Raw genomic sequence first — 22,821 nt, forward strand, 5'->3', positions numbered from 1 at the left:
CCAGCAGCTTCACAAAGACATTGAAGAGGAGTGGGACAACATTCCACAGACCACAATTAACAGCCTGATTAACTCCATGTGAAGGATTTGTCGGGTTGCATGAGGCCAATGGTGGTCACCCCAGATACTGCCAGGTTTTCTGATCTACCTCCCTACCTTTTTTTGATGTATCTGTAACCAACAGATGTATATCTGTAATCTCAGTAATGTGAAATCAATAGATTAGGGCCTAATTAATAAATGTATTTATTTAAATTGACTGATTTCCTTACATGTACTGTACTGTAAATTGTTGCATGTTGCATTTATATTTTGGTTCAGTATAGTATTCTTGACGACTGTTGTAGGAATTATAAGTAATGGACATTGCCTTTCATAACTGTCGATCTGACAAATAATCAGAGTTAATTGATCAGAGATCGACAATCAGAGTTAATTATCCGTTGCCTCAAGCTTGAGGTTATAGTGGAATTGTGTGTTCCTAGCACGGTGGCTAGGAAAAACTCGCTAGAAATGCCAGAACCTAGGAAGAAACCTAGAGAGGAACCAGGCTATGAGGGGTGGCCAGTCCTCTTCTGGCTGTGCCGGGTGGAGATTATAACAGAACATGGCCAAGATGTTCAAATGTTCATAGATGACCAGCAGGGTCAAATAATAATAATCACAGTGGTTGTCGAGGGTGCAACAGGTCAGCACCTCAGGAGTAAATGTCAGTTGGCTTTTCATATCCGATCATTCACAGTATCTCTACTGCTCCTGCTGTCTCTAGAGAGTTGAAAACAGCAGGTCTGGGACAGGTAGAACGTCCGGTCAACAGGTCAAGGTTCCATAGCCGCAGGCAGAACAGTTGAAACTGGAGCAGCAGCACGGCCAGGTGGACTGGGGACAACAAGGAGTCATCATGCCAGGTAGTCCTGAGGCATGGTCCTAGTGCTCAGGTCCTCCGAGAGAGAGAATGAAAGAAAGACAGAAAGAGAGAAAAAGAGAGAAAGAGAGAGATTAGAGAGAGCATACTTAAATTCACACAGGACACCGGATAAAACAGGAGAAATACTCCAGATATAACAGACTGACCCTAGCCCCCTGACACATAAACTACTGCAGCATAAATAGTGGAGGCTGAGACAGGAGGGGTCAGGAGACACTATGGCCCCGTCCGACGATACCCCCGGAAAGGGTCAAACAGGCAGGATATAACCCCACCCACTTTGCCAAAGCACAGCCCCCATACCGCTATCATCCTGAGACACAGCCAGCAAGGCAGATGAAACCAGCTTCTATGCACCATACCGTGCCATGCGTTCTGACAAGCACTCAAATAGCTCCATGACGGATTGGGTCTGTGACCTCACTAGACCGTCCTCCATGCTTCTAACCAACCGTTCCTCTGTCTGACAGAGGAAGTCAGCCAGTCAGCCAATAAAAGCCTTCCTCCGCTCCACTCTGTCCTCCTATAGGCTAACACCCGTCAGCACGGCTTCCTCTCTCTCCCTCTTCCAGAGATGTCCAAAGGGGCACTTTTTAAGGCTAACGTTTTTAAGTCTGTCTCGCTGGCTGTGTCGATTGGGTAGCCTACAGCGCCTGGTGATTAGGCTATAGCCATGTTGGTGCTGATGTGGCGAGCTAGATACTAGCCGTGTCCTCTATCTCCCAGAGGCTGATGGGAACGAGAATCAGAGAATCACTCCTTCCTCACGACCAGAGAAGGGCTCCATCTACTCACATTTTATCTCTTTTGAATGTTTTTATGTCGCAGCATTTTGGAAGAGTCACAGGAGTACTCCTATAGAACTTGAACACGGGCACAACCAGGGAGACAAGGGGGGGGGGAATAAAGAGGAGAAAGAGGAGATTAAGATGCTTGACACAGCAAAATGGCTTTTTAATTAAGTTTCCTGTAATCAGATAAATGTACAAGGGGACGTGGTAAATTATATTAGTAGGAGTTTCAGCAACAACAAAAAATAAAATGTTCCTCTCCCAAATTCACAAGCGCAGTACTTATAGCAGTGTTATGCTTGAACATGTCACCCAGAGGGAATGAAAATGATGGTAGAGAGATTAACAAGGAGCTGTGTGTGTGTGTGTGTGTGTGTGTGTGTGTGTGTGTGTGTGTGTGTGTGTGTGTGTGTGTGTGTGTGTGTGTGTGTGTGTGTGTGTGTGTGTGTGTGTGTGTGTGTGTGTGTGTGTGTGTGTGTGTGTGTGTGTGTGTGTGTGTGTGTGTGTGTGTAATGTGCCTTTGCATATGGTCAGTATATGTTACAGAGGTGGTTTGGCGAACTAAGTCTGGAACTATGTAGCAGTAAAAGCCTTCACAGTGTGTGGGTGTCAGAAACTCACTCAAACAGACACAACATGTTAACTGCCCTGACCTGGTAGTGCCCTCTCCATAGAGATAGGCTGGGCTAAACCTCTCCATAGAGGTAGTCTGGGCCAAACCTCTCCATAGAGGTAGGCTGGGCCAAACCTCTCCATAGAGGTAGGCTGGGCCAAACCTCTCCATAGAGATAGGCTGGGCTAAACCTCTCCATAGAGGTAGTCTGGGCCAAACCTCTCCATAGAGGTAGGCTGGGCCAAACCTCTCCATAGAGGTAGGCTGGGCCAAACCTCTCCATAGAGGTAGGCTGGGCCAAACCTCTCCATAGAGGTAGGCTGGGCTAAACCTCTTCATTGAGGTAGGCTGGGCTAAACCTCTCCATAGAGGTAGGCTGGGCCAAACCTCTCCATAGAGGTAGGCTGGGCCAAACCTCTCCATAGAGGTAGGCTGGGCCAAACCTCTCCATAGAGGTAGGCTGGGCTAAACCTCTTCATAGAGGTAGGCTGGGCCAAACCTCTCCATAGAGGTAGGCTGGGCCAAACCTCTCCATAGAGGTAGTCTGGGCCAAACCTCTCCATAGATTTAGACTGGGCCAAACCTCTCCATAGAGGTAGGCTGGGCCAAACCTCTCCATAGAGGTAGAAGGGCCAAACCTCTCCATAGAGGTAGGCTGGGCCAAACCCTCCATAGAGGTAGGCTGGGCCAAACCTCTCCATAGAGGTAGGCTGGGCCAAACCTCTCCATAGAGGTAGACTGTGCCAAACCTCTCCATAGAGATAGGCTGGGCCAAACCTCTCCATAGAGGTAGGCTGGGCCAAGCCTCTCCATAGAGGTAGGCTGGGCCAAGCCTCTCCATAGAGGTAGGCTGGGCCAAACCTCTCCATAGAGGTAGGCTGGGCCAAACCTCTCCATAGAGGTAGGCTGGGCTAAACCTCTCCATAGAGGTAGTCTGGGCTAAACCTCTCCATAGAGGTAGTCTGGGCCAAACCTCTCCATAGAGGTAGGCTGGGCCAAACCTCTCCATAGAGATAGGCTGGGCCAAACCTCTCCATAGAGGTAGGCTGGGCCAAACCTCTCCATATAGGACCATCATCAGGACTGGGCCAGACCATCAAACCTCTCCATAGAGGTAGGGTGGGCCATTTTCCTCTCCATAAAGGTAGGCTGGGTCAAACCTCTCCATAGAGGTAGGCTGGGCCAAACCTCTCCATATAGGACCACCATCAGGACTGGGCCAGACCATCAAACCTCTCCATAGAGGTAGGGTGGGCCATTTTCCTCTCCATAGAGGTAGGCTGGGCCAAACCTCTCCATAGAGGTAGGCTGGGCCAAACCTCTCCATATAGGACCACCATCAGGACTGGGCCAGACCATCAAACCTCTCCATAGAGGTAGGCTGGGCCATTTTCCTCTCCATAGATGTAGGCTGGGCCAAACCTCTCCATAGAGGTAGGCTGGGCCAAACCTCTCCATATAGGACCACCATCAGGACTGGGCCAGACCATCAAACCTCTCCATAGAGGTAGGGTGGGCCATTTCCCTCTCCATAGAGGTAGGCTGGGCCAAACCTCTCCATAGAGGTAGGCTGGGCCAAACCTCTCCATAGAGGTAGGCTGGGCCAAACCTCTCCATATATGTAGGCTGGGCAAAACCGCTCTATAGAGGTAGGCTGGGCCAAACCTCTCCGTTTAGGACTATAACCAGGACTGGGCCAAACCTCTCCATATAGGACCATAATCAGGACTGGGCCAGACCGTCAAAGTCAGTTAGGCTAGTGTTTTATACAGGCCATATGAGACCACTGACACCATAGCCACTGAAAATACAGAAATATATTACACTGTCAATGTGTCTGCTTCAAATACGACCCTATATGACTCTCTCTCTCTCTCTCTCTCTCTCTCTCTCTCTCTCTCTCTCTCTCTCTCTCTCTCTCTCTCTCTCTCTCTCTCTCTCTCTCTCTCTCTCTCTCTCTCTCTCTCTCTCTCTCTTTCTCTCTCTCTCTCTCTCTCTCTCTCTCTCTCTCTCGCTCGCTCTCTCTCTCTCTCGCTCGCTCGCTCTCTCTCTCTCTCTCTCTCTCTCTCTCTCTCTCTCTCTCTCTCTCTCTCTCTCTCTCTCTCTCTCTCTCTCTCTCTCTCTCTCTCTCAATTCAATTCAATTCAATTCAATTGACTTTATTGACATGGCAAGTTATTATTACTTACATTGTCAAAGTATACATATCGAAAAATTTAAATAAAATATATATGTATATATATACACAAAATATATATATATTTATATATAAATAAATGGTGGGACTAACAGTAATAATAATAGTAGTAGTGGACATGGGATTACCATTAATAACAGCTACAACAACAATATTAATCAGAACAACAATACATTAAAGCAACAGTAGTAGACCAGTGTCAACATGACTGAGAAGACACATGACCTGGTACGAAAGACAAAACAAAACTAAGCTAAATGGGAAATATTATCAACATTACTTTGCATTTTTCACTGGCTGTCCCTCAGGCTGTGGCAGGAGGACACATATTTGGCTGCCAAAACTGCACATTTTGGCTTTTCACCCAACAAATATTTGAATTTTTCTTCATCTTTTATAGTTTCAAATTCTTTGTATTGAATTATATTTTTGGGAAAGAAATATGCTCTTAGGTCTGAGTATTTGTCACAGTGTAGTAGGAAATGCACTTCTGTCTCTACCTCTCCCCTGGAGCAGAGTGAGCACAGCCTGTCCTCCCTGGGCAGCCAGGTTTGTCTGTGACGACCGGTCTCTATAGCCAGACTGTGCTCACTGAGTCTGTACCTAGTCAATGTTTTCCTCAGTTTTCTATCAGTCACAGTGGTCAGATAGTCTGCCACCATGTACTGTCTGTTTAGAGCCAAATAGCATTGAAGTTTACTTTGATTTTTTGTGGTGTCTTTCCAATAGGTTATATATTTTTCTTTTTGTTTTGTGATGATTTGGTTGGGCCAGATTTTCTGAGGGCTGTCCCGAGGCTCTATGGGGTTGGTTTGGGTTGGTGAACTGAGCCTCAGAACCAGCTGGCTGAGGGGACTCTTCTCTGGTTTCATCTCTTGACATTGTAGAGCTGTGTGATGGAATGTTTTAGGGTCACTTGTTTTTAGATGGTTGTAAAATTTGATGGCTCTTTTTTCTATTCGAATGAGGAGGGGATATTGGCCCAATTCTGCCCTACATGCGTTATTTGGAGTTTTTCTTTGTACTTGCAATACAGTCTTGCAAAACTCTGCATGCAATACTTCAATTGGATGTTTGTCCCATTTAGTAAATTCATTATTAGAGAGTGGACCCCATACTTTACTGCCATATAGAGCAATTGGTTCTATAACTGATTGAAAAATTTTGAGCCAGATTCTAATTGGAATTTCAATTTTGATGTTCCTTTTAATGGCATAGAATGCTCTTCTTGCTTTGTCTCTCAGCTCATTCACAGCCATGTGAAAGCTACCTGTGTTGCTGATATTTAGTCCTAGATATGTGTAGTTTTTGGTGTGTTCTAATAGAACTGTGTCCAAATAGAATTTATATTTGTCATCCTTATTTCCGGACCTTTTTTGGAATATCATTATATTTGTTTTTTTTAGATTAACGGTCAGAGCCCAAGTCTGACAGAACCTGTGAAGATGATCTAGGTGTTGCTGTAACCCCTCTTTAGTGGGAGACAGCAGCACCAGGTCATCTGCGTACAGCAGACACTTGATTTCAGTGTTGTGTAGGGTGATACCAGGTGCTGTCGATTCTTCTAATGTTTTTGCCAATTCATTCATGTAGATGTTAAATAATGTTGGACTTATTGGGCAGCCCTGTTTCACTCCCCGCCCCTGAGAGAAGAAGTCTGTTTGCTTGTTGCCAATTTTAACCGCACATTTGTTTTTAGTGTACATTGATTTAATAAAATCATATGTTTTCCCTCCAATACCACTTTCTATTAGTTTATAAAAAAGACGTTCGTGCCAAATTGAATCAAATGCTTTCTTGAAATCTACAAAACACGAGTAGATTTTGCCTTTGTTTTGGTTAACTTGTTTATCAATTAGAGTGTGGAGGGTGTAAATGTGGTCTGTTGTACGATAATTTTTTAGAAATCCAATCTGGCTTCTGCTCAGGACGTTGTGTTCGTCAAGGAAATGATGTAGTCTGCTATTTATAATACTGCAGAGAATTTTCCCCAAGTTGCTGTTAACGCATATTCCTCTGTAATTATTTGGGTCAAATTTGTCTCCATTTTTATAGATTGGTGTGATCAGTCCCTGGTTCCAAATATCGGGGAAAATACCTGCAGTGAGGATAATGTTGAAGAGTTTGAGTATAGCCAATTTGAATTTGTGGTCTGTATATTTGATCATTTCATTTAAAATCCCATCAGCACCACAGGCCTTTTTGGGTTGGAGATTGCATATTTTTTCCAATAATTCTTCTTCTGTAATTGGGGTATCCACAGGATTCTGATAGTCTTTGACTGCTAATTCAAGGATTTGTAATTTTTCTTGTATATCTTTTTGTTCTGGGCTCTTTGTTATATTGCTGTAGAGGTTTGCAAAGTGATTTCTCCACATATCCCCATTTTGGATAGCCAACTCCTCATGATGAGGTTTGTTTAATTTATTCCAATTCTCCCAGAAGTGGTTTGATTCTATGGATTCCTCAATTCCATCCAGCTGATTTCTAATGTGCTGTTCCTTTTTTGTTCTTAGGGTGCGTTTGTATTGCTTCAGTGTTTCCCCATATTGAAGGCGTATATTTTTGTTGTCTGGTTCTCTGTGTTTTTGATTAGATATATTTCTCAATGACTTTCTTAGATTTTTGCAATCATTATCAAACCATTTTTCATTATCTGTTATTTTTGGTTTGCTCTTATGCTTCTTTAGATTAGCCAAGGAGGCTAATTTGTCAAATATAAAGTTTATGTTCCTAACGGCCAAATTTACACCTTCATTGCTGAAGGAGAATGTTAAGGCTAAAAAGTTGTCCAGGAGAGATTGTATTTTTTGGCTACTAATTGCTTTTTGGTAGATGTCTGTACTGTTTGCACTCCATCTATAGGCTTGTTTAGTACCATGTAATTTATTGGGCCATGATGCTTCATGGTTGGGTTCTGCTCTTCTCAGATACACTGTGATTTTACTGTGGTCTGAGAGAGGTGTTAGTGGGCTGACTGTGAAGGCTCTGAGAGACTCTGGGTTTAGGTCGGTGAGGAAGTAGTCTACAGTGCTGCTGCCAAGGGATGAGCTGTAGGTGTACCTACCAAAAGAGTCTCCTCTCAGCCTGCCATTGACTATGTACAGACCCAGTGTTCGACAGAGCCTCAGGAGCTGTAATCCATTTTTGTTTTTCACTTTGTCATAGTTGTTTCTGTGGGGGTATGTGGGGAGGGAAAGGTTATTGCTTCCTGGTAGGTGTTTATCCCCATGACTGTTAATAGTGTCTTGTTCTTCTGCTATTCTAGCATTCAGGTCTCCACAGACCAGTACGTTGCCTTGGGCCTGAAAGTGACTAATCTCTCCCTCTAGAATGGAGAAGCTCTCTTCGTTGAAGTAGGGTGACTCTGAGGGGGGAATGTATGTGGCACAGAGGAAGACGTTTTTATCTGTCAAGATAGCCTCCTTGTTGATTTTTAACCAGATAAAGAATTCTCCTGTTTTGATCAATTCGATTGAATTAATTAGTTCAGATTTATACCATATTAGCATTCCCCCTGAGTCTCTGCCCTGTTTGATTCCTTTTAATTTAGTGGATGGTATGATTATCTCCCTATAACCTAGTGGACAGCCAGTGGAAACATCACCTCTGCACCATGTTTCCTGTAGTACTAAAATATCAACATCATCAATTTCTTTCAGGAAGTCTGGGTTTCTGCTCTTTAGCCCAAAAGCAGAGGACTTCAATCCTTGTATATTCCAACATGCAACGTAAAAAGACTTCATAACTTTTTTTTTTCTCTTTTCTTTACCTTTCAAAATGAGACAAACACTCACAATCCAAGAAGAACCATTAAAATAGGATTTTTCAATTAAAGTAAACTCTTATTTTGCAAATGTGATTTGTTTATCATTTAAGATAGAATTTGTGTCATGCCACTTGGGTGGATGTAGTGTGAGTGTGAGAATGGTGGAGTTCTTGTGCTCATCTTACCATGACCCTCGGCCCATCACATGTGAGCATAGTAGACTCAGCATTTGTTTAATGTCACTCATTTGGTTGGTGGGGGCTGGGCCAGTTGCTCCTCTCACAGCCTGTGCGTAGCTCTGCCTGCTGGGCTGTGGCTCCTCCAGGTGTGGGTCTGCGGTGGGGAGGAGGGGGGTGGTAGGCCTCATCTGGGTGGCTCTGAAGCTGGGCTGGGCTCTCTCTCTCTCTCTCTCTCTCTCTCTCTCTCTCTCTCTCTCTCTCTCTCTCTCTCTCTCTCTCTCTCTCTCTCTCTCTCTCTCTCTCTCTCTCTCTCTCTCTCTCTCTCTCTCTCTCTCTCTCTCTCTCTCTCTCGCTCTCTCTCTCGCTCTCTCTCTCTCTCTCTCTCTCTCTCGGTCTCTCTCTCTCTCTCTCTTTATCTATCTATTGTATTCTCTTTCTCTCTTCTCTCTCTGACTCTCTCTCTATCCTCTCTCCTTTGAGCCTTCTCTCTTCTCTCTCCTTCTAGGAGGTGAGTGCTGTGGTTCAAGTGCTACATCGAGTTATGTTTAAGCTCCATTCAAACCACACAACGTTCAAAGTAAGAGAGGAAGGCTACATTTTCCTCTCTCCTGGGAGGCTGTAATGTTTCAGATAAAGGCCTTAGACGACAGAGACTGGGGAAGAAACATGATGTATAGAAGTTGGTAGATTACCAAAGACCAATCCTTTTGCTATGAATGGGGAGACACACCTGTGCCCTTGCTAGGTATTCTAGTGTTTGGATGAAAGAAAACAAAAGATAGATAATTTAAAAACATTTCTTTTTTACCTATATTAAACTAGGCAAGTCAGTTAAGAACAAATTCTTATTTACAATGACGGCCTAGGAACAGTGGGTTAACTGCCTTGTTCAGGGGCAGAACGAAATATTTGTACCTTGTCAACTCAGGGATTTGACCTTGCAACCTTTCGGTTACTAGTTCAACGCTCTAACCACAGGTAACCACGGCTACCTGCCGTATAATACTATGTGAATGTGAACATGCTGCTTTCATTGCATGGCTGCTAGACCCATCCAGGTGGAGATGTGCTGCCAGATGGGTGTTTATCTCATGATCAGCTAGTCCAACATCTCATTCCAAAATCATGGCCATTAATATGGAGTTGGTCCCCAATTTTATGCTATAACAGCCTCCACTCTTCTGGAAAGACTTCCCACCAGATGTTGGAACATTGCTGCGTGGCTTTGCTTTCACTCAGCCACATAAAAGCATTAGTAAGGACGGGCACTGATGTCGGGCAATTGGGCCTAGCTCACAATGCAATTCATCCCTAATGTGTTCGATGGGGTTGAGGTCAGGGCTCTGAGCAGGCAGGTCAAGTTCTTCCACACCTATCTCTACAAAGCATTTATGTATGGACCTTGCTTTGTGCACGGGAGCATTGTCATGACTGGAACTGGAAAGGGACTTCCCCAAACTGTTGACACAAAGTTATGACGGTGCCACATTGAAAGTCACTGAGCTCTTCAGTACGGGCCATTTTCCTGTCAATGTTTGTCTATTGAGATTGCATGGCTGTGTTCACATTTTGATACACCTCTCAGCAACGGGTGTGGCTGAAATAGCCAAATCCACTAATTTGAATAGGTGTACACATACTTTTGTATATATAGTGTATATCCAAAGATCAATTTATTTCACTCTATAGGACTGAGAGAGAGAGTTTAATGTTTACTTTTATTTTTTTATTGTTTATTTCCATTTTGGTTTTTGTCTCTTTCACTTGCTTGTTTCCGATGCCAATAAACCCCTTTGAATTGAATTGAGAGAGACAGCTGAGGGGTAAAGGACTTTCAGGAAGTGACACCAGTGTGTTGATGTGAGTAATCAGCAGGTAGGGAGGGGCTGTCACTCTATACCTCCTCTCTCCTCCTCCTCTCTTCCTCTCCACTTATCCTCCTCATTTGTTGCCACACACAGCAGGTGAACACTCCTACAGGCACAGGGACACTGTCCTTTCTCCCTCTATCATTACACCCCCCCCGTCCCCTGTCCTCTGTCCCCCGTCCCCCCGGTCTCTCTCTATTATACAGACCACCACACAGGCTCTTTCTCTAACACAGTCCTGTCAGCTGTGTGACTGTAGATGACGGGCCCCAGGTCCTGTCAGCTGTGTGACTGTAGATGACGGGCCCCAGGTCCTGTCAGCTGTGTGACTGTAGATGACGGGCCCCAGGTCCTGTAAGCTGTGTGACTGTAGATGACGGGCCCCAGTCCTGTCAGCTGTGTGACTGTAGATGACGGGCCCTGTCCTGTCAGCTGTGTGATTTTAGATGAACGGCCCCTGTCCTGTCAGCTGTGTGACTGTAGATGACGGGCCCCAGGTCCTGGTGAGAGTGAATAGCCAGAGTGTGTGAGCACCTTCAGCAAACAACCACTACATAACTATCACAGAACATCTACACAACTATCACAAAACCACCATACAACTTGCATACAACATTAACATACATTTCATACAACCACCTCACAACTATCACACAACCACCATACAACTATAACACAACCACTACACACCGTCTTACATCCACCACCCAACCATCACACTGTCCTAACCTGAAACTGGAATCACAGTGGGGGAGAGATGAATGTAAACAAAGGAGGAATGATAAGAGGAGATGTGAAGAGGAGAAGAGAAGAGGAGATGTGAAGAGGAGATGAGAAGAGGAGATATGAAGAGGAGTTGTGAAGAGGAGTTGTGAAGAGGAGATTTGAAGAGGAGGTGTGAAGAGGAGATGAGATGAGGAGATGAGAAGGGAGGTGAGAAGAGGAGGTGAGAAGAGGAGGTGTGAAGAGAGGTGTGAAGAGGAGATGTGAAGTGGAGATGTGAAGAGGAGATGAGAAGAGGAGGTGAGAAGAGGAGAGGAGATGTGGAGTTGTGAAAAGGAGGTGAGAAGAGGAGGTGAGAAGAGAAAAGGAGAATAAAGGTGAATAGAAGATTAAAGTTAAAACGATGAAGAGCAATATAGGCTGTCAGGGGATATAAAATAGGAGGAAGAGGAGGAGAGAAAAAGATGAGGACAGAAATAAAATATATTTGTGAGTAAAGGAGAGTGGGGAGGGACTAGCAGGTGAAGGGAGAGGAGTGTGGGGAGGGACTAGGAGGTGAAGGGAGAGGAGAGTGGGGAGGGAGGGAATAGGAGGTGAAGGGAGAGGGGAGGAGAGTGAGGAGGGACTAGGAGGTGACGGGAGAGGAGAGTGGGGAGGGACTAGGCGGTGAAGGGAGAGGAGAGTGGGGAGGGAGGGAATAGGAGGTGAAGGGAGAGGGGAGGAGAGTGAGGAGGGACTAGGAGGTGACGGGAGAGGAGAGTGGGGAGGGACTAGGAGGTGAAGGGAGAGGAGAGTGGGGAGGGAGGGAATAGGAGGTGAAGGGAGAGGAGAGTGGGGAGGGACTAGGAGGTGAAGGGAGAGGAGAGTGGGGAGGGAGGGAATAGGAGGTGAAGGGAGAGGAGAGGGGAGGGAGAGACTAGGAGCCGCAGGGAGAAGAGAGGAAAACATTTGAGGAGTCTTAGATGAAAAATGTTTTAAAGTAAATGTCCCTAGGCCGTTTGGGTAATGACAAGCAATGTTTTATTGGAGATGTTGTTCAGTGGTGGGAAGGCGCTGCGTTAACCTCTAACGAGCCTCTACCCCGGGTCCGGGATCACCCCCCACCCCCCCACACACTGATTAGCATAGCTAGCATAGCTTCACAAGTAAATAGTAGCATCTAAATATCATTAAATCACAAGTCCAAGACACCAGATGAAAGATACAGATCTTGTGAATAAAGCCACCATTTCAGATTTTTTAAATGTTTTACAGGGAAGACAAAATATGTAAATCTATTAGCTAAACACGTTAGCAAAATACACCACTTTTCTAACTCCATCAGTTTCTTACTACTTCAGGTGCTATCACCAATTCGGCTAAACTAAGATATTGATAGCCACTAACCAAGAAAAAACCTCTTCAGATGACAGTCTGATAACATATTTATGGTATAGGATAGGTTTTGTTAGAAAAAAGTGCATATTTCAGGTAGAAATCACAGTTTACAATTGCACCGACCATCACAAGACGACTAGAATTACTATAGAGAGCAACGTGTATGACCAATTTACTCTTAATAAAACATTTCATAAGAATAGACAAAGCATAGCAATGGAAAGACCCAGATCTTGTGATTCCAGACAATATTTCAGATTTTCTAAGCGTTTTACAGCGAAAACACAATAAATCGATAAGTTAGCATACCACATGTGAAAACGTTACCAGAGCATCGATTCCAGCCAAAGAGCGCTATAACGTAATCACCGCTAAAATATATTAATTTTTTCACTAACCTTCTCAGAATTCTTCCGATGACACTCCTGTAACATCATTTTACAACATACATATACAGTTTGTTCGAAAATGTGCATATTTAGCCATACAAAACCGTGGTTATACAATGGAAATAGTCACAACTCAAGCATCAAAATGAGGGACGTCAGCTTTCAGAGTGATCTAGTTTAATCGAAAGCTAATCATATACTTGACTAAAAAATACAGGGTTGACAGGAATCGAAAGACAAATTAGTTCTTAATGCAACCGCTGACTTACATTTTTAAAATGATCCTTACTTTTCAATACAGGGTTCGCCAAGTGAAGCTATACCAAACAAAATGGCGAAATATGCGTTTAAAATATTTCGACAGAACAACGATTTATCATATTAAATATTGCTTACTTTGAGCTGTTCTTCCATCAGATTCTTGGGCAATGTATCCTTTCTATGTTATAAACTTCTTTTGGTCGATAGATGTCCTCTGTCCTTCGAAATATCCACTAACAACGACCGAGACCCCGAAACGTTCCCAAAGCTTAAAAGTGCACGACAAAGAAATTCCTCAGAATCGCACTAAACGGATATAAATTGCTATAAAACGGTTCAAATTAACTACATTATGATGTTTTTAACAACTATAACGAGTAAAAACATGACCAGACAAATATTACTGGTTAAACAACGATTTGGAATGAGGCAAGTCCGATGTCCATCCTGCTTGTGACGCACGAAGAAAAGAGAGTGGTACTTCCACGTTTTCTTGTTTTATAGTGGCTGTGATTGTGCAATCGACTCCATTCAAAACGTGATGACGTACAGACACCCAGAGGAAGACGTAGGCAGTGTCGGTTTCTTCATAGCATTCACTGTCGCCTTAAAAACAGACTCCAGATCAGGGGTAAAAATTTCTGAAATCTGACCCCTGTCATGAAAAGTGCTGTAGATATAGTTCTGTACCACTCAGAGACAAAATTCCAACGGCTATAGAAACTAGAAAGTGTTTTCTATCCAATAATAACAATAATATGCATATTGTACGATCAAGAATTTAGCACGAGGCAGTTTAATTTGGAGACCCAAATATGCTAATGCGGAACAGCACCCCCCTATAGTTCCAAGAAGTTTTAAAGGTCTCCTGTCTCTCTGGGCTCAATCAGTCTCCTCTAGTCAACCTGGAAAGATGTGTGACAAACACACAGACAGGAAGCACCTAGAAGCTGGTTGGAGGACCTAAAGGAGGACGGAATGGAATGAATGGAACGGAGCCAAACACGTGGTTTCCATATGTTTTGCCTGGTTTGATACCGTTCCATTCATTCCATTCCAGCCACTACAATGAGCCCATCCTCCTATTTACGTATCCTCCCACCAGCCACCACTGGTATACACACGTTTACCTGTTTGTTCTTCTAGACTTCTCTAACTTCTCTCTCAAGTCAGTTTCTTATTCAACCGAAAAAATGTTTTATCCCTCCCTCCCTCCCTCCCTCCCTCCCTCCCTCCCTCCCTCCCTCCCTCCCTCCCTCCCTCCCTCCCTCCCTCCAGTATACATGGCTTCCCTCCAGTATTCCTGGCCTCCCTCCAGTATTCCTCCCTCTCCCTCCAGTATTCCTGGCCTCCCTCCAGTATTCCTGGCTTCCCTCCAGTATTCCTGGCCTCCCTCCATTATTCCTCCCTCTCCCTCCAGTATTCCTGGCTTCCCTCCAGTGTTCCTGGCCTCCCTCCAGTATTCCTGGCCTTCCCTCCAGTATTCCTGGCTTCCCTCCAGTATTCCTGGCTTCCCTCCAGTATTCCTGGCTTCCCTCCAGTATTCCTGGCTTCCCTCCAGTATCCCTGGCCACCCTCCAGTATTCCTGGCTTCCCTCCAGTATTCCTCCCTCTCCCTCCAGTATTCCTGGCCTCCCTTCAGTGTTCCTGGCCTCCCTCCAGTATTCCTCCCTCTCCCTCCAGTATTCCTGGCCTCCCTCCAGTATTCCTGGCCTCCCTCCAGTATCCCTGGCCTCCCTTCAGTGTTCCTGGCATCCCTCCAGTATTCCTCCCTCTCCCTCCAGTATTCCTGGCCTCCCTTCAGTGTTCCTGGCCTCCCTCCAGTATTCCTCCCTCTCCCTCCAGTATTCCTGGCCTCCCTCCAGTATTCCTGGCCTCCCTCCAGTATCCCTGGCCTCCCTTCAGTGTTCCTGGCAACCCTCCAGTGTTCCTGGCCTCCCTCCAGTATTCCTCCCTCTCCCTCCAGTATTCCTCCCTCTCCCTCCAGTATTCCTCCCTCTCCCTCCAGTATTCCTGGCCTCCCTCCAGTATTCCTGGCCTCCCTCCAGTATCCCTGGCCTCCCTTCAGTGTTCCTGGCTTCCCTCCAGTATTCCTGGCTTCCCTCCAGTATTCCTGGCTTCCCTCCAGTGTTCCTGGCCCCCCTCCAGTATTCCTGGCCTCCCTCCAGTATTCCTGGCTCAAATTGAGATCACCGCTTGCTCTCTTTGCCAAAAAAACCCTACTAGTGTGTATAATGGCCCCATAACTCCACTGTTCCACATGAGAAGGTGTCGTTAACAGTTCACCAGACAAGAGGTCTGTTTTAAATTTTCCCTTATGTATTTATGATCTGCAAAGACAGGAGAGGTCCCAATGCATCTGAAAGCCTGTAGGCTTTATACAGAGGCTGAGTCTACCAGGTGCCGTGAGTGGAGTGGCATGGAGTCTGCTATATAGCTGGGTGTCACCTTGCTGACATAGTTTATGACTGCCATTTTGCGTGCCACAAATCAAGTGGGGTCGGCGGCGACCATGATAGAGATGAGTGTATTGTCCTGATCACAATTATTTACGTTGCCTTCTTCCCTCTCGCCACCATGTGTATCATAAAATAATGTACAGTATAGGATTACATACAGTACATACACACATACACACATTACTTATAAACATACACACATTACTTATACACATACACCCATTACTTATAAACATACACCCACTACTTATAAATATACACACATTAGTTATACATATACACACATTACTTATAAACATACACACATTACTTATAAACATACACACATTACTTATACACATACACACATTACTTATAAACATACACACATTACTTATAAACATACACGCACTACTTGTAAATATACACACATTAGTTATAAAATACACACATTACTTAGAAATATACACACATTACTTATACACATACATAACTTATAAACATACATACATTACTTATAAACATACACACATTAATTATAAATATACACACATTAATTATAAATATACACACATTACTTATACACATACACACATTACTTATACACATACACACATTACTGATAAACATACACACATTATTTATAAACATACATACATTACTTATAAACATACACACATTAATTATAAATACCCACACATTAATTATAAATACCCACACATTACTTATACATATACACACATTACTTATAAATATACACACATTACTTATAAATATACATACATTACTTATAAACATACACACATTAATTATAAATACACACACATTACTTATAAATACACACACATTACTTATAAATATACACACATTACTTATAAATATACACACATTACTTATAAATATACACACATTACTTATAAATATACACACATTACTTATAAATATACACAGAGCTATGATCATAAGTGCTACTTTGGTCCAATACATTGTAAACTGTTGTAGAATTATGATAACATTGCAGTATGTTTGGATTATGAGATCAGTGGGTTACTGAACAGAAGCTGTTTGAGGTTCTCATGGACAGTCTGTCCTCTCTTTCTAACATGAACACACTCACGCACACACGAATGCACACACACAAGTGCACACACACACACACACACACACATAAACACACGTATGTTAACTCTACTGATCAGTGATTTACCGAGTCATAGACACACAGGCACAGGTGTCCTGCCCCAGGCCTTTTCTCCCTTGTCCTCCCAACCAGAGAGAGAGGGATGAGAGGAAGGAGAGAGTGAGAGAGATGAGTGGAGTTAGAGATGAGAGGAGTGAGAGAGAGATGAAAGGAGGGAGAGAGAGATGAGAGAGAGAGATGAGAGGAGGGAGAGAGAGGGAGAAATGAGAGGAGGGTGAGAGAGAGTGAGAGGAGGGAGAGCGAGGAATAACCCTCTAACGTGTGAAAACATAATGGAATTCAGCCTCCATGTGAAAGAGGGCTTTACAAAGTGAATCCAGGTTCAGCAACAGCTGGACAATTTTAGGCATACTTACACACACAAATGTAACAGTATAACTTTAGTACGTCCCCTCGCCCCGACCTCGGGCGCGAACCAGGGACCCTCTGCACACATCAACAATAGTCACCCATGAAGCGTCGTTACCCATCGCTCCACAAAAGCTGCGGCCCTTGCAGAGCAAGGGGAACCACTACTTCTAGGTTTTAGAGCAAGTGACGTAACCGACTGAAAGGCGCACCACCGCTAACTAGCTAGCCATTTCACATCCGTTACACAAAAATGCATGCACGTACACACACACACACACACACATACACACACACTGCGACAGCTAGTCTTATTGGGGTGCAACACATTCTGAAAAATACATTCTTGACAAAATATTTTACAATATACATACATTTAATAATGTAGACATATAGTGTGCGTGTGCGTGCGTGCATCTATCAGTTAAACATACATGTCAATAAATACACACAACAAGTAGGTCACATGGGGGGGAGGCATTGTGCCGTGAGGTGTTGCTTTATTTGTTAAACCAGGTTTGCTATTCACTTGCACTATATAAGATGAGGGTTCATTGTAATAATGGCTCTGTAAAATACTGTACGTTTCCTTGAATTTGTTCTGGACCTGGGGACTGTGAAAAGACCCCTGGTGGCATGTCTGGTGTGGTAAGTGTGTGTGTGTCAGTGCTGTGTGTAAGTTGACTATGCAAACAATTTGGAATTTCCCAACACATTAATGTTTCTTATAAAAACAAGAAGTGGTGCAATCAATCTCTCCTCAACTCTTAGCCAAGAGAGACTGGCCTGCATCGTATTAATATCAGCCCTCTGATTACAATGAAAAGCAAGACGTGCCGGTCTGCTCTGGGCCAGCTGCAGCTTAACTAGGTCTTTCTCTGCAGCTCTAGACTGGACCTTAAAACCTTTTCTCAATAGGGGGGCGCCATTTCGACTTTGTAAAAATTCGCTCCCAAATTAAACTGCCTCGTACTCAATTCTTGCTCGTACAATATGCATATTATTATTACTATTGGATAGAAAACACTCTCTAGTTTCTAAAACCGTTTGAATTATATCTGTGAGTAAAACAGAACTCATTTTGCAGCAAACTTCCTGTCAGGAACTGAAAAATCTCAGTTTAAAGTCTAGAGCTGCAGAGAAAGACCTAGTTAAGCTGCAGCTGGCCCAGAGCAGACCGGCACGTCTTGCTTTTCATTGTAATCAGAGGGCTGATATTAATACGATGCAGGCCAGTCTCTCTTGGCTAAGAGTTGAGGAGAGATTGATTGCACCACTTCTTGTTTTTATAAGAAACATTAATGTGTTGGGAAATTCCAAATTGTTTGCATAGTCAACTTACACACAGCACTGACACACACACACTTACCACACCAGACATGCCACCAGGGTCAGTTTATAGGGTCAGGGTCAGGGTCAGTTTATAAATTTCCATGTAATCTATGGGTCGACATGCACTGCATACGCCTTCCCCTAGATGTCAGTAAGCAGTGAGAATTGGAATGGAGTGTCTGGGTATTTCTGAGGCCGTATAAAAGCTCTTGGAACCGGGTGTGCACTCTTTTCAACGTTCATCATGACGCAAGACAGACCTCAGGATTGCATTCTGAAAAGCTCTCGTTATAGGCTTTAGATATATCCGGCTCTGATTTTATTCGATATAGGTGTTAAAAACATCATAATGTAGTTATTTTAAACCGAGTTATATCAGTTTATATCAGTATATTGCGATTTTCGGTATTTCATTTGTGCTGCGTTATAGTGAGTTGGACACGTCTTCGTCACATGGCTAATGTTTGCTGCTAATTCCAAAGTTGAAGACGACAATCTACAACCGAGCAACGATTCTTCTGGACAAAGGACAACTTGCACAAGATTCTGATGGAAGCTCATCAAATAGTAAGAACTATTTATGATGTTAATTCGTTGTTGTGTTGAAAAATGTTACACTACTATTCCGCCATTAATTTCGGTGCGGTCTCGCTTTACGCTGTATGTTGTAGTAACGTTAATTTTAAAAATCTAACACAGCGGTTGCATTAAGAACTAATGTATCTTTCATTTGCTGTCCAACCTGTATTTTTTTGTCAAGTTTATGATTAGTTATTGATTAGATTAGGTGCCTCTCCCAAGATTTCTCCCGACATAGGGAGTTTTTCCTAGCCACCGTGCATTACTAGCTGTTTGGGGTTTTAGGCTGGGTGTCTGTACAGCACTTCGAGATATTAGCTGATGTACGAAGGGCTATATAAAATAAAATTGAATTGAATTGAATTTTGTTGGCAGCTTGGCTACTATTCTCATTGTATAACCACGATTTGTGCCGCTAAATATGCACATTTTCGAACAAACAATATATGTATTGTGTAATATGATGTTATAGGACTGTCATCTGATGAAGTTTTGAGAAGGTTAGTGAAATTTTTTATATCTTTTGCTGGTTTATTCGCTATCGCTAACGTGCATGAATCAATGCTGCTGTGTGGTTGGCTATTGTAGTAAGCTAATATAATGCTAAATTGTGTTTTTGCTGTAAAACACTTAAAAAATCTGAAATATTGGCTGGATTCACAAGATCTTTGTCTTTCATTTGCTGTACGCTGTGTATTTTTCATAAATGTTTTATGATGAGTATTTATGTAATTCACGTTGCTCTCTGTAGTTATTCGAGTTGCTTTGGTGAGAGTTGTGATGGTGGCTGCAATGTAAAACTATGATTTATACCTGAAATATGCACATTTTTCGAACAAAACATATGCTATACAATAAATATTTTATCAGACTGTCATCTGATGAACTTGTTTCTTGGTTAGTGACTATTTATATCTTTATTTGGTCGAATTTGTGATAGCTACCTATGCAGTAAAAAAATTGTGGGAAAAAAAAGTTGTGTCTTTTGCTATCGTGGTTAGCTAATAGAAATACATATTGTGTCTTCCCTGTAAAACATTTTAAAAATCAGAAATGATGGCTGGATTCACAAGATGTGTATCTTTCATCTGGTGTCTTGGACTTGTGATTTCATGATATTTAGATGCTAGTATTTACTTGTGGCGCTATGCTAGGCTATGCTAGTCAGCTTTTTTACTGATGAGGGTGCTCCCGGATCCGGGATTGGGACCAACTAGTTAAGAGATAAGATAAAACTAGAGCTCGCTTTGTGGAGCGTGGTGTCAAAAAAGCAGAGCGTATCTTTATCACAGACAGATCTCTCCCCATCTTTACAACCATTGAATCTATATCTTATGACCATGACAGTTTACAATCTAAGGTAACATCTAAAGTAATTTAGTGTCTTCAACTTGCTCAACAGCCTCAACAGGTCTAGAGCTTGATTACCAGTTTCAGGTGTAGAGCTTAGGGAATGATTACCAGTTTCAGGTCTAGAGCTTAGGGAATGACTACCAGTTTCAGGTCTAGAGCTTAGTGAATGATTAAAAGTTTCAGGTCTCGAGCTTAGTGAATGATTACCAGTTTCAGGTCTAGAACTTAGTGAATGATTACCAGTTTCAGGTCTAGAGCTTAGGGAATGATTACCAGTTTCAGGTCTAGAGCTTATAGGGAATGATTACCAGTTTCAGGTCTAGAGCTTAGGGAATGATTACCAGTTTCAGGTCTAGAGTTTAGGGAATGATTACCAGTTTCAGGTCTAGAGCTTAGTGAATGATTACCAGTTTCAGGTCTAGAGCTTAGTGAATGATTACCAGTTTCAGGTCTAGAGCTTAGGGAATGATTACCAGTTTCAGGTCTAGAGCTTAGGGAATGATTACCAGTTTCAGGTCTAGAGCTTGATTACCAGTTTCAGGTCTAGAGCTTAGGGAATGATTACCAGTTTCAGGTCTAGAGCTTAGGGAATGATTTGTACCAAAAACAATGTGTCAGAGTCTAGGTGATGTGGGTAAGACGGAGTCAGGCGCAGAACACAGAGATGAGTAATAATAGTAACTTTACTAAAAATTAATCTTCCAACAAGGAGAACAGAAATCCAGAATCACATAAACGAGACAACTGACACCAATAAACACGCACAAAACCATGATGGCTCCAGAGGGTTAAATAGGGAAATAATTAAAACGTAATGGGAACCAGGTGTGTACAATCAAGACAAAACAAATGGAAAAATAAATGTAGATCGGTGGAGGCTAAAAAGCCAGTGACGACGACCGCCGAACGCCGCCCAAACAAGGAGAGGCACCAGCTTCGGCGGAAGTCGTGAAACAAAGTGCTTAGTTTTAGAGGTGTTCAGGACCAGTTTATTACTGGCCACCCATTCCGCTCTTTGTTACGGGTTGCAGTGATTTCACTAGCAGTGGTTACTGACGTGTATAGGGTTGAATCATCAGCATACATAGACACATGGGCTTTGCTTAACGCCAGTGGCAGGTCATTGGTTGGAGTAATCTCTCACCATAGAGGCTGTCACCATCCTATGGTAATGAGCAGTGTTAGCTCCGAGTCTTGGGTTTTCGTCACTGGTTATTCTGACGTATCAGGGCCAAGGCGGTGCTTAACACTGTTTCGCTTTGACAGATGATAAACAGGTGAAACAGTTGAAAATATTGGAAGGGTGTGTGGGGGGAGGTGTTGTTGTTGGGGATGATGATGAGGAGGAAGAGGGCGAAGGAGAAGGAAGAGAAGGAGGAGGAAGATGAAGGGGGAGGAAGATGAAGGGGGAGGAAGATGAAGAGGAGATGAGGGGGGAAGAGGAGGAGAGGGAAAGTTAGTGGAAAAACAGGAGGAGATGGAATAACTAGGACAGCTACCAATAGAAGGTCGTATCCAACCCAGAGAAACCATTCATAATTAATACACGCTAGGCCATCAGATACAACGTTAAAGTTTCATTAGAATAACATTGTTCACTATGACATCATCTCCCTCGGCCATGTGGATTTTATGAATCATTAACTTTTTTAGCAAGCATCCTTCTCTCTCTCTCTCTCTCTCTCTTTCTCTCTCTCAGTGCATGCTGGGAGTGGTTGTAGTTGAGAGGCCGTGTGGAGGGCTCTGTCCTTACTTACTTTCTTGCTTTTTTCCTTGGTCTTTTTATTACATTTTTATTTTCTATGGTAGGGGGTTATATTAGCGGTACCCACTGTTTTCGTTTAAAGTTGGGGAAGAAGGGGACAGAATTGTAGGATCATGGGGCTTGTAAGGTGTTGTGTGTACGATGGCTCTCAGCCTAGCGCGGAGGAGACGCTGTGGTTACGGCATGGATTCAGGTGTGTTCCTGAGAATGGAGTTAAGGTGGAGGAGGTTCTGCTCGCGGTCTGCGAACAGGTAGGAGCTGAATGAATGAACAAAGCTGTGGTTGTGTTCATGAAAAGAGTAAATTTAGTGGGCAGGCTGATTGCTAGTGGATTATTTGTAAGGGATGTGTTTGTGCCAATTTCTCCTCTTTCGACTCCTTCGACAAGGTTTGTAGTTCCCGAATCTGCCTCCGTTTATTAGGGATGATCAAATCCGTAAAGAGCTGAGTCATTTTGTTAAGTTTGCTAGCAGTTTTCGTGTACTGTCGACAGGTTTTCAGGCAGACTCCGTTAAGAATGTTGTTTCATTCCGGAGTGTTCATGTTCCTGAACAACAATGAGCAACAGTTAAATGTGCATTTTAAAGTGAGGCATGGGGAGGGGCTCTACGCAGAGTTTGCCAGCAAATATAGTGTGCGGTGTTTTGAGTGTAGGGATTTGGGGCATAAGAGCTTTGCATGCACACATACAGTAAAGGTCGTAGACAAGT

This window comes from Salvelinus alpinus, chromosome 20, assembly GCF_045679555.1.
Source record: "Salvelinus alpinus chromosome 20, SLU_Salpinus.1, whole genome shotgun sequence".
NCBI classification, from domain to species: domain Eukaryota; kingdom Metazoa; phylum Chordata; class Actinopteri; order Salmoniformes; family Salmonidae; genus Salvelinus; species Salvelinus alpinus.